This window comes from Oncorhynchus gorbuscha, linkage group LG15 (genome assembly GCF_021184085.1).
Source record: "Oncorhynchus gorbuscha isolate QuinsamMale2020 ecotype Even-year linkage group LG15, OgorEven_v1.0, whole genome shotgun sequence".
Taxonomy (NCBI): domain Eukaryota; kingdom Metazoa; phylum Chordata; class Actinopteri; order Salmoniformes; family Salmonidae; genus Oncorhynchus; species Oncorhynchus gorbuscha.
The window spans coordinates 35,367,345-35,379,844 of NC_060187.1; the positions used below are offsets into that span (position 1 = coordinate 35,367,345).

Consider the following 12,500-nt stretch of genomic DNA (forward strand, 5'->3'; position numbering starts at 1 on the left):
CTCTGCTCTCAGCCACTTAAGAAAAGACTAGAACTCACAATCCATGGCTTAGGAGGCCAGTGTCTTAGGCCACTGGGGTACTGTGTAAACAGTATGACCAATACGAACTGTTGGAAGAGGTAAAAAAAAATGTATATTGGCACTGAGACATGCCCATGAAACGACACATTTTTTAAAAAAAAAATTTTGTTCGCACTTAAAATCTAAAAAGAAACTGTTTAGCAGAGGATGGTTTCGATCCATCGACCTCTGGGTTATGGGCCCAGCACACTCACTCTGCTTCCTTCCACCCCAGATGGGACTTGAACCCACAATCCCTGGCTTAGAGGCCAGGCCAGTGCCTTATCCATTAGGCCACTGGGGCACTGTTTACTTCTGCAAACAGTACGAACTGATAGAAGCAGTAAAAACAATGTGTACTGGATAGCACTGAGGCAAATGAAATTTAGCTTTCTCATTTCTGTTTGCGTTTCATTTTTAAAAACAAACAGTTTAGCAGAGGATGGTTTCGATCCATCGACCTCTGGGTTATGGGCCCAGCACGCTTCCGCTGCGCCACTCTGCTCTCAGCCACTTAACAAAAGACTAGAACTCACAATCCATGGCTTAGGAGGCCAGTGTCTTAGGCCACTGGGGTACTGTGTAAACAGTATGACCAATACGAACTGTTGGAAGAGGTAAAAAAAATGTATATTGGCACTGAGACATGCCCATGAAACGACACATTTTTTTATTTTTTTGTTTGCACTTAAAATCTAAAAGGAAACTGTTTAGCAGAGGATGGTTTCGATCCATCGACCTCTGGGTTATGGGCCCAGCACGCTTCCGCTGCGCCACTCTGCTCTCAGCCACTTAAGAAAAGACTAGAACTCACAATCCATGGCTTAGGAGGCCAGTGTCTTAGGCCACTGGGGTACTGTGTAAACAGTATGACCAATACGAACTGTTGGAAGAGGTCAAAAAAATGTATAATGGAACTGAGACATGCCCATGAAACGACACATTTAAAAAAAATGTTGTTCGCACTTAAAATCTAAAAAGAAAATGTTTAGCAGAGGATGGTTTCGATCCATCGACCTCTGGGTTATGGGCCCAGCACGCTTCCGCTGCGCCACTCTGCTCTCAGCCACTTAAGAAAAGACTAGAACTCACAATCCATGGCTTAGGAGGCCAGTGTCTTAGGCCACTGGGGTACTGTGTAAACAGTATGACCAATACGAACTGTTGGAAGAGGTAAAAAAAATGTATATTGGCACTGAGACAATGAAACGACACATTTTTAAAAAAAATGTTGTTCGCACTTAAAATCTAAAAAGAAACTGTTTAGCAGAGGATGGTTTCGATCCATCGACCTCTGGGTTATGGGCCCAGCACGCTTCCGCTGCGCCACTGCTCCGCTGCGCCACTCTGCTTCCTTCCACCCCAGATGGGACTTGAACCCACAATCCCTTTAGAAGGCCAGTGCCTTATCCATTAGGCCACTGGGGCACTGTTTACCTCTGCAAACATACGAACTGATAGAAAGTAAAAACAATGTGTTGGATAGCACTGAGCACGCAAATGAAATGCTTTCTCATTTCTGTTTGCGTTTCATTTTTAAAAACAAACAGTTTAGCAGAGGATGGTTTCGATCCATCGACCTCTGGGTTATGGGCCCAGCACGCTTCCGCTGCGCCACTCTGCTCTCAGCCACTTAAGAAAAGACTAGAACTCACAATCCATGGCTTAGGAGGCCAGTGTCTTAGGCCACTGGGGTACTGTGTAAACAGTATGACCAATACGAACTGTTGGAAGAGGTAAAAAAAATGTATATTGGCACTGAGACATGCCCATGAAACGACACATTTTTTAAAAATTTTTTGTTTGCACTTAAAATCTAAAAAGAAACTGTTTAGCAGAGGATGGTTTCGATCCATCGACCTCTGGGTTATGGGCCCAGCACGCTTCCGCTGCGCCACTCTGCTCTCAGCCACTTAAGAAAAGACTAGAACTCACAATCCATGGCTTAGGAGGCCAGTGTCTTAGGCCACTGGGGTACTGTGTAAACAGTATGACCAATACGAACTGTTGGAAGAGGTAAAAAAAATGTATATTGGCACTGAGACATGCCCATGAAACGACACATTTTTTTATTTTTTTGTTTGCACTTAAAATCTAAAAAGAAACTGTTTAGCAGAGGATGGTTTCGATCCATCGACCTCTGGGTTATGGGCCCAGCACGCTTCCGCTGCGCCACTCTGCTCTCAGCCACTTAAGAAAAGACTAGAACTCACAATCCATGGCTTAGGAGGCCAGTGTCTTAGGCCACTGGGGTACTGTGTAAACAGTATGACCAATACGAACTGTTGGAAGAGGTAAAAAAAATGTATAATGGAACTGAGACATGCCCATGAAACGACACATTTTTTAAAAAAAATGTTGTTCGCACTTAAAATCTAAAAAGAAAACTGTTTAGCAGAGGATGGTTTCGATCCATCGACCTCTGGGTTATGGGCCCAGCACTTCCGCTGCGCCACTCTGCTCTCAGCACTTAAGAAAAGACTAGAACTCACAATCCATGGCTTAGGAGGCCAGTGTCTTAGGCCACTGGGGTACTGTGTAAACAGTATGACCAATACGAACTGTTGGAAGAGGTAAAAAAAATGTATATTGGCACTGAGACATGCCCATGAAACGACACATTTTTTAAAAAAAATTTTGTTCGCACTTAAAATCTAAAAAGAAACTGTTTAGCAGAGGATGGTTTCGATCCATCGACCTCTGGGTTATGGGCCCACGCGCTGCGCCACTCTGCTCTCAGCCACTTAGAAAAGACTAGAACTCACAATCCATGGCTTAGGAGGCCAGTGTCTTAGGCCACTGGGGTACTGTGTAAACAGTATGACCAATACGAACTGTTGGAAGAGGTAAAAAAAATGTATATTGGCACTGAGACATGCCCATGAAACGACACATTTTTTTTTGTTTGTTTGCACTTAAAATCTAAAAAGAAACTGTTTAGCAGAGGATGGTTTCGATCCATCGACCTCTGGGTTATGGGCCCAGCACGCTTCCGCTGCGCCACTCTGCTCTCAGCCACTTAAGAAAAGACTAGAACTCACAATCCATGGCTTAGGAGGCCAGTGTCTTAGGCCACTGGGGTACTGTGTAAACAGTATGACCAATACGAACTGTTGGAAGAGGTAAAAAAATGTATATTGGCACTGAGACATGCCCATGAAACGACACATTTTAAAAAATTTTTTGTTTGCACTTAAAATCTAAAAAGAAACTGTTTAGCAGAGGATGGTTTCGATCCATCGACCTCTGGGTTATGGGCCCAGCACGCTTCCGCTGCGCCACTCTGCTCTCAGCCACTTAAGAAAAGACTAGAACTCACAATCCATGGCTTAGGAGGCCAGTGTCTTAGGCCACTGGGGTACTGTGTAAACAGTATGACCAATACGAACTGTTGGAAGAGGTAAAAAAAAAACGTATATTGGCACTGAGACATGCCCATGAAACGACACATTTTTTAAAAAAAATGTTGTTCGCACTTAAAATCTAAAAAGAAACTGTTTAGCAGAGGATGGTTTCGATCCATCGACCTCTGGGTTATGGGCCCAGCACGCTTCCGCTGCGCCACTCTGCTCTCAGCACTTAAGAAAAGACTAGAACTCACAATCCATGGCTTAGGAGGCCAGTGTCTTAGGCCACTGGGGTACTGTGTAAACAGTATGACCAATACGAACTGTTGGAAGAGGTAAAAAAAATGTATAATGGAACTGAGACATGCCATGATGAAACGACACATTTTTTAAAAATTTTGTTGCACTTAAAATCTAAAAAGAAACTGTTTAGCAGAGGATGGTTTCGATCCATCGACCTCTGGGTTATGGGCCCAGCACGCTTCCGCTGCGCCACTCTGCTCTCAGCACTTAGGAAAAGACTAGAACTCACAATCCATGGCTTAGGAGGCCAGTGTCTTAGGCCACTGGGGTACTGTGTAAACAGTATGACCAATACGAACTGTTGGAAGAGGTAAAAAAAATGTATATTGGCACTGAGACATGCCCATGAAACGACACATTTAAAAAAAATTTTGTTCGCACTTAAAATCTAAAAAGAAACTGTTTAGCAGAGGATGGTTTCGATCCATCGACCTCTGGGTTATGGGCCCAGCACGCTTCCGCTGCGCCACTCTGCTTCCTTCCACCCCAGATGGGACTTGAACCCACAATCCCTGGCTTAGGAGGCCAGTGCCTTATCCATTAGGCCACTGGGGCACTGTTTACCAAACAGTACGAACTGATAGAAGCAGTAAAAACAATGTGTACTGGATAGCACTGAGAGACGCAAATGAAATTTAGCTTTCTCATTTCTGTTTGCGTTTCATTTTTAAAAACAAACAGTTTAGCAGAGGATGGTTTCAATCCATCGACCTCTGGGTTATGGGCCCAGCACGCTTCCGCTGCGCCACTCTGCTCTCAGCCACTTAAGAAAAGACTAGAACTCACAATCCATGGCTTAGGAGGCCAGTGTCTTAGGCCACTGGGGTACTGTGTAAACAGTATGACCAATACGAACTGTTGGAAGAGGTAAAAAAATGTATATTGGCACTGAGACATGCCCATGAAACGACACATTTTTTTTTTTGTTTGCACTTAAAATCTAAAAAGAAACTGTTTAGCAGAGGATGGTTTCGATCCATCGACCTCTGGGTTATGGGCCCAGCACGCTTCCGCTGCGCCACTCTGCTCTCAGCCACTTAAGAAAAGACTAGAACTCACAATCCATGGCTTAGGAGGCCAGTGTCTTAGGCCACTGGGGTACTGTGTAAACAGTATGACCAATACGAACTGTTGGAAGAGGTAAAAAAAATGTATATTGGCACTGAGACATGCCCATGAAACGACACATTTTTTAATTTTTTTGTTTGCACTTAAAATCTAAAAGAAACTGTTTAGCAGAGGATGGTTTCGATCCATCGACCTCTGGGTTATGGGCCCAGCACGCTTCCGCTGCGCCACTCTGCTCTCAGCCACTTAAGAAAAGACTAGAACTCACAATCCATGGCTTAGGAGGCCAGTGTCTTAGGCCACTGGGGTACTGTGTAAACAGTATGACCAATACGAACTGTTGGAAGAGGTAAAAAAAATGTATAATGGAACTGAGACATGCCCATGAAACGACACATTTTTTAAAAATGTTGTTCGCACTTAAAATCTAAAAAGAAACTGTTTAGCAGAGGATGGTTTCGATCCATCGACCTCTGGGTTATGGGCCCAGCACGCTTCCGCTGCGCCACTCTGCTCTCAGCAACTTAAGAAAAGACTAGAACTCACAATCCATGGCTTAGGAGGCCAGTGTCTTAGGCCACTGGGGTACTGTGTAAACAGTATGACCAATACGAACTGTTGGAAGAGGTAAAAAAAATGTATAATGGAACTGAGACATGCCCATGAAACGACACATTTTTTAAAAAAAATTTTGTTTGCACTTAAAATCTAAAAAGAAAAACTGTTTAGCAGAGGATGGTTTCGATCCATCGACCTCTGGGTTATGGGCCCAGCACGCTTCCGCTGCGCCACTCTGCTCTCAGCCACTTAAGAAAAGACTAGAACTCACAATCCATGGCTTAGGAGGCCAGTGTCTTAGGCCACTGGGGTACTGTGTAAACAGTATGACCAATACGAACTGTTGGAAGAGGTAAAAAAAAATGTATATTGGCACTGAGACATGCCCATGAAACGACCCATTTTTTTTATTTTGTTCGTACTTAAAATCTAAAAAGAAACTGTTCAGCAGAGGATGGTTTCGATCCATCGACCTCTGGGTTATGGGCACAGCACGCTTCCGCTGCGCCACTATGCTTCCTTCCACCCCAGGTGGGACTTGAACCCACAATCCCTGGCTTAGAAGGCCAGTGCCTTATCCATTAGGCCACTGGGGCACTGTTTACCTTCTGCAAACAGTACGAACTGATAGAAGCAGTAAAAACAATGTGTACTGGATAGCACTGAGAGACGCAAATGAAATTTAGCTTTCTCATTTCTGTTTGCGTTTCATTTTTAAAAACAAACAGTTTAGCAGAGGATGGTTTCAATCCATCGACCTCTGGGTTATGGGCCCAGCACGCTTCCGCGCCACTCTGCTCTCAGCCACTTAAGAAAAGACTAGAACTCACAATCCATGGCTTAGGAGGCCAGTGTCTTAGGCCACTGGTGTACTGTGTAAACAGTATGACCAATACGAACTGTTGGAAGAGGTAAAAAAATGTATATTGGCACTGAGACATGCCCATGAAAAGACACATTTTTTTATATTTTTTGTTTGCACTTAAAATCTAAAAAAACAAACAGTTTAGCAGAGGATGGTTTCGATCCATCGACCTCTGGGTTATGGGCCCAGCACGCTTCCGCTGCGCCACTCTGCTCTCAGCCACTTAAGAAAAGACTAGAACTCACAATCCATGGCTTAGGAGGCCAGTGTCTTAGGCCACTGGGGTACTGTGTAAACAGTATGACCAATACGAACTGTTGGAAGAGGTAAAAAAAATGTATATTGGCACTGAGACATGCCCATGAAACGACACATTTTAAAAAAATTTTTTGTTTGCACTTAAAATCTAAAAGGAAACTATTTAGCAGAGGATGGTTTCGATCCATCGACCTTTGGGTTATGGGCACAGCACGCTTCCTCTGTGCCACTCTGCTCTCAGCCACTTAAGAAAAGACTAGAACTCACAATCCATGGCTTAGGAGGCCAGTGTCTTAGGCCACTGGGGTACTGTGTAAACAGTATGACCAACGAACGAACTGTTGGAAGAGGTCAAAAAAATGTATAATGGAACTGAGACATGCCCATGAAACGACACATTTTTTAAAAAATGTTGTTCGCACTTAAAATCTAAAAAGAAAGTGTTTAGCAGAGGATGGTTTCGATCCATCGACCTCTGGGTTATGGGCCCAGCACGCTTCCGCTGCGCCACTCTGCTCTCAGCACTTAAGAAAAGACTAGAACTCACAATCCATGGCTTAGGAGGCCAGTGTCTTAGGCCACTGGGGTACTGTGTAAACAGTATGACCAATACGAACTGTTGGAAGAGGTAAAAAAAATGTATATTGGCACTGAGACATGCCCATGAAACGACACATTTAAAAAAAATTTTGTTCGCACTTAAAATCTAAAAAGAAACTGTTTAGCAGAGGATGGTTTCGATCCATCGACCTCTGGGTTATGGGCCCAGCACGCTTCCGCTGCGCCACTCTGCTCTCAGCCACTTAAGAAAAGACTAGAACTCACAATCCATGGCTTAGGAGGCCAGTGTCTTAGGCCACTGGGGTACTGTGTAAACAGTATGACCAATACGAACTGTTGGAAGAGGTAAAAAAAATGTATATTGGCACTGAGACATGCCCATGAAACGACACATTTTTTAAAATTTCTTTTGTTTGCACTTAAAATCTAAAAGGAAACTGTTTAGCAGAGGATGGTTTCGATCCATCGACCTCTGGGTTATGGGCCCAGCACGCTTCCGCTGCGCCACTCTGCTCTCAGCCACTTAAGAAAAGACTAGAACTCACAATCCATGGCTTAGGAGGCCAGTGTCTTAGGCCACTGGGGTACTGTGTAAACAGTATGACCAATACGAACTGTTGGAAGAGTCAAAAAAATGTATATTGGCACTGAGACATGCCCATGAAACGACCCATTTTTTAAAAATTTTGTTCGTACTTAAAATCTAAAAAGAAACTGTTCAGCAGAGGATGGTTTCGATCCATCGACCTCTGGGTTATGGGCCCAGCACGCTTCCGCTGCGCCACTCTGCTCTCAGCCACTTAAGAAAAGACTAGAACTCACAATCCATGGCTTAGGAGGCCAGTGTCTTAGGCCACTGGGGTACTGTGTAAACAGTATGACCAATACGAACTGTTGGAAGAGGTAAAAAAAATGTATAATGGAACTGAGACATGCCCATGAAACGACACATTTTAAAAAAAAATTTTGTTTGCACTTAAAATCTAAAAGGAAACTGTTTAGCAGAGGATGGTTTCGATCCATCGACCTCTGGGTTATGGGCCCAGCACGCTTCCGCTGCGCCACTCTGCTCTCAGCCACAATAAGAAAAGACTAGAACTCACAATCCATGGCTTAGGAGGCCAGTGTCTTAGGCCACTGGGGTACTGTGTAAACAGTATGACCAATACGAACTGTTGGAAGAGGTCAAAAAAATGTATAATGGAACTGAGACATGCCCATGAAACGACACATTTAAAAAAAATGTTGTTCGCACTTAAAATCTAAAAAGAAAATGTTTAGCAGAGGATGGTTTCGATCCATCGACCTCTGGGTTATGGGCCCAGCACGCTTCCGCTGCGCCACTCTGCTCTCAGCCACTTAAGAAAAGACTAGAACTCACAATCCATGGCTTAGGAGGCCAGTGTCTTAGGCCACTGGGGTACTGTGTAAACAGTATGACCAATACGAACTGTTGGAAGAGGTAAAAAAAAATGTATATTGGCACTGAGACATGCCCATGAAACGACACATTTTTAAAAATTTTTTTGTTTGCACTTAAAATCTAAAAAGAAACTGTTTAGCAGAGGATGGTTTCGATCCATCGACCTCTGGGTTATGGGCCCAGCACGCTTCCGCTGCGCCACTCTGCTCTCAGCCACTTAAGAAAAGACTAGAACTCACAATCCATGGCTTAGGAGGCCAGTGTCTTAGGCCACTGGGGTACTGTGTAAACAGTATGACCAATACGAACTGTTGGAAGAGGTAAAAAAAAAATGTATATTGGCACTGAGACATGCCCATGAACGACACATTTTTTAAAAATTTTGTTCGCACTTAAAATCTAAAAAGAAACTGTTTAGCAGAGGATGGTTTCGATCCATCGACCTCTGGGTTATGGGCCCAGCACGCTTCCGCTGCGCCACTCTGCTCTCAGCCACTTAAGAAAAGACTAGAACTCACAATCCATGGCTTAGGAGGCCAGTGTCTTAGGCCACTGGGGTACTGTGTAAACAGTATGACCAATACGAACTGTTGGAAGAGGTAAAAAAAAATGTATATTGGCACTGAGACATGCCCATGAAACGACACATTTTAAAAAAATTTTTTTGTTTGCACTTAAAATCTAAAAAGAAACTGTTTAGCAGAGGATGGTTTCGATCCATCGACCTCTGGGTTATGGGCCCAGCACGCTTCCGCTGCGCCACTCTGCTCTCAGCCACTTAAGAAAAGACTAGAACTCACAATCCATGGCTTAGGAGGCCAGTGTCTTAGGCCACTGGGGTACTGTGTAAACAGTATGACCAATACGAACTGTTGGAAGAGGTAAAAAAAATGTATATTGGCACTGAGACATGCCCATGAAACGACACATTTTTTTTAAATTTTGTTCGCACTTAAAATCTAAAAAGAAACTGTTTAGCAGAGGATGGTTTCGATCCATCGACCTCTGGGTTATGGGCCCAGCACGCTTCCGCTGCGCCACTCTGCTCTCAGCCACTTAAGAAAAGACTAGAACTCACAATCCATGGCTTAGGAGGCCAGTGTCTTAGGCCACTGGGGTACTGTGTAAACAGTATGACCAATACGAACTGTTGGAAGAGGTAAAAAAAATGTATATTGGCACTGAGACATGCCCATGAAACGACACATTTTTTTAATTTTTTTGTTTGCACTTAAAATCTAAAAAGAAACTGTTTAGCAGAGGATGGTTTCGATCCATCGACCTCTGGGTTATGGGCCCAGCACGCTTCCGCTGCGCCACTCTGCTCTCAGCCACTTAAGAAAAGACTAGAACTCACAATCCATGGCTTAGGAGGAGGCCAGTGTCTTAGGCCACTGGGGTACTGTGTAAACAGTATGACCAATACGAACTGTTGGAAGAGGTAAAAAAAAAATGTATATTGGCACTGAGACATGCCCATGAAACGACACATTTTTAAAAAATTTTGTTCGCACTTAAAATCTAAAAAGAAACTGTTTAGCAGAGGATGGTTTCGATCCATCGACCTCTGGGTTATGGGCCCAGCACGCTTCCGCTGCGCCACTCTGCTCTCAGCCACTTAAGAAAAGACTAGAACTCACAATCCATGGCTTAGGAGGCCAGTGTCTTAGGCCACTGGGGTACTGTGTAAACAGTATGACCAATACGAACTGTTGGAAGAGGTAAAAAAAATGTATATTGGCACTGAGACATGCCCATGAAACGACACATTTTTTAATTTCTTTTGTTTGCACTTAAAATCTAAAAAGAAACTGTTTAGCAGAGGATGGTTTCGATCCATCGACCTCTGGGTTATGGGCCCAGCACGCTCGCTGCTGCGCCACTCTGCTCTCAGCCACTTAAGAAAAGACTAGAACTCACAATCCATGGCTTAGGAGGCCAGTGTCTTAGGCCACTGGGGTACTGTGTAAACAGTATGACCAATACGAACTGTTGGAAGAGGTAAAAAAAATGTATATTGGCACTGAGACATGCCCATGAAACGACACATTTTTAAAAAAAATTTTGTTTGCACTTAAAATCTAAAAGAAACTGTTTAGCAGAGGATGGTTTCGATCCATCGACCTCTGGGTTATGGGCCCAGCACGCTTCCGCTGCGCCACTCTGCTCTCAGCACTTAAGAAAAGACTAGAACTCACAATCCATGGCTTAGGAGGCCAGTGTCTTAGGCCACTGGGGTACTGTGTAAACAGTATGACCAATACGAACTGTTGGAAGAGGTAAAAAAAATGTATATTGGCACTGAGACATGCCCATGAAACGACACATTTAAAAAAAATTTTGTTCGCACTTAAAATCTAAAAAGAAACTGTAGCAGAGGATGGTTTCGATCCATCGACCTCTGGGTTATGGGCCCAGCACGCTTCCGCTGCGCCACTCTGCTCTCAGCCACTTAAGAAAAGACTAGAACTCACAATCCATGGCTTAGGAGGCCAGTGTCTTAGGCCACTGGGGTACTGTGTAAACAGTATGACCAATACGAACTGTTGGAAGAGGTAAAAAAAATGTATATTGGCACTGAGACATGCCCATGAAACGACACATTTTTAAAAAAAATTTTGTTTGCACTTAAAATCTAAAAAGAAACTGTTTAGCAGAGGATGGTTTCGATCCATCGACCTCTGGGTTATGGGCCCAGCACGCTTCCGCTGCGCCACTCTGCTCTCAGCCACTTAAGAAAAGACTAGAACTCACAATCCATGGCTTAGGAGGCCAGTGTCTTAGGCCACTGGGGTACTGTGTAAACAGTATGACCAATACGAACTGTTGGAAGAGGTAAAAAAAATGTATATTGGCACTGAGACATGCCCCATGAAACGACACATTTTTAAAAAAAATTTTGTTTGCACTTAAAATCTAAAAAGAAACTGTTTAGCAGAGGATGGTTTCGATCCATCGACCTCTGGGTTATGGGCCCAGCACGCTTCCGCTGCGCCACTCTGCTCTCAGCCACTTAAGAAAAGACTAGAACTCACAATCCATGGCTTAGGAGGCCAGTGTCTTAGGCCACTGGGGTACTGTGTAAACAGTATGACCAATACGAACTGTTGGAAGAGGTAAAAAAAATGTATATTGGCACTGAGACATGCCCATGAAACGACACATTTTAAAAAAAATTTTGTTCGCACTTAAAATCTAAAAAGAAACTGTTTAGCAGAGGATGGTTTCGATCCATCGACCTCTGGGTTATGGGCCCAGCACGCTTCCGCTGCGCCACTCTGCTCTCAGCCACTTAAGAAAAGACTAGAACTCACAATCCATGGCTTAGGAGGCCAGTGTCTTAGGCCACTGGGGTACTGTGTAAACAGTATGACCAATACGAACTGTTGGAAGAGGTAAAAAAAATGTATATTGGCACTGAGACATGCCCATGAAACGACACATTTTAAAAAATTTTTTTTGTTTGCACTTAAAATCTAAAAAGAAACTGTTTAGCAGAGGATGGTTTCGATCCATCGACCTCTGGGTTATGGGCCCAGCACGCTTCCGCTGCGCCACTCTGCTCTCAGCCACTTAAGAAAAGACTAGAACTCACAATCCATGGCTTAGGAGGCCAGTGTCTTAGGCCACTGGGGTACTGTGTAAACAGTATGACCAATACGAACTGTTGGAAGAGGTAAAAAAAATGTATATTGGCACTGAGACATGCCCATGAAACGACACATTTTTTAATTTCTTTTGTTTGCACTTAAAATCTAAAAAGAAAACTGTTTAGCAGAGGATGGTTTCGATCCATCGACCTCTGGGTTATGGGCCCAGCACGCTTCCGCTGCGCCACTCTGCTCTCAGCCACTTAAGAAAAGACTAGAACTCACAATCCATGGCTTAGGAGGCCAGTGTCTTAGGCCACTGGGGTACTGTGTAAACAGTATGACCAATACGAACTGTTGGAAGAGGTAAAAAAAATGTATATTGGCACTGAGACATGCCCATGAAACGACACATTTTTAAAAAAAATTTTGTTCGCACTTAAAATCTAAAAGAAACTGTTTAGCAG

General features: G+C 43.7%; 2 non-coding genes across 2 annotated transcripts; both read right to left on the minus strand.

Annotated features, from left to right (window-relative positions):
* Nucleotides 1-4,192: 4,192 nt before the first annotated feature.
* Nucleotides 4,193-4,265, minus strand: trnar-ccu. The gene has a single exon. It is a non-coding gene; the product is annotated as a tRNA-Arg (tRNA).
* A 1,594-nt stretch (nucleotides 4,266-5,859) lies between these two features.
* On the minus strand, nucleotides 5,860-5,932 carry trnar-ucu. The gene has a single exon. It is a non-coding gene; the product is annotated as a tRNA-Arg (tRNA).
* Nucleotides 5,933-12,500: the final 6,568 nt, after the last annotated feature.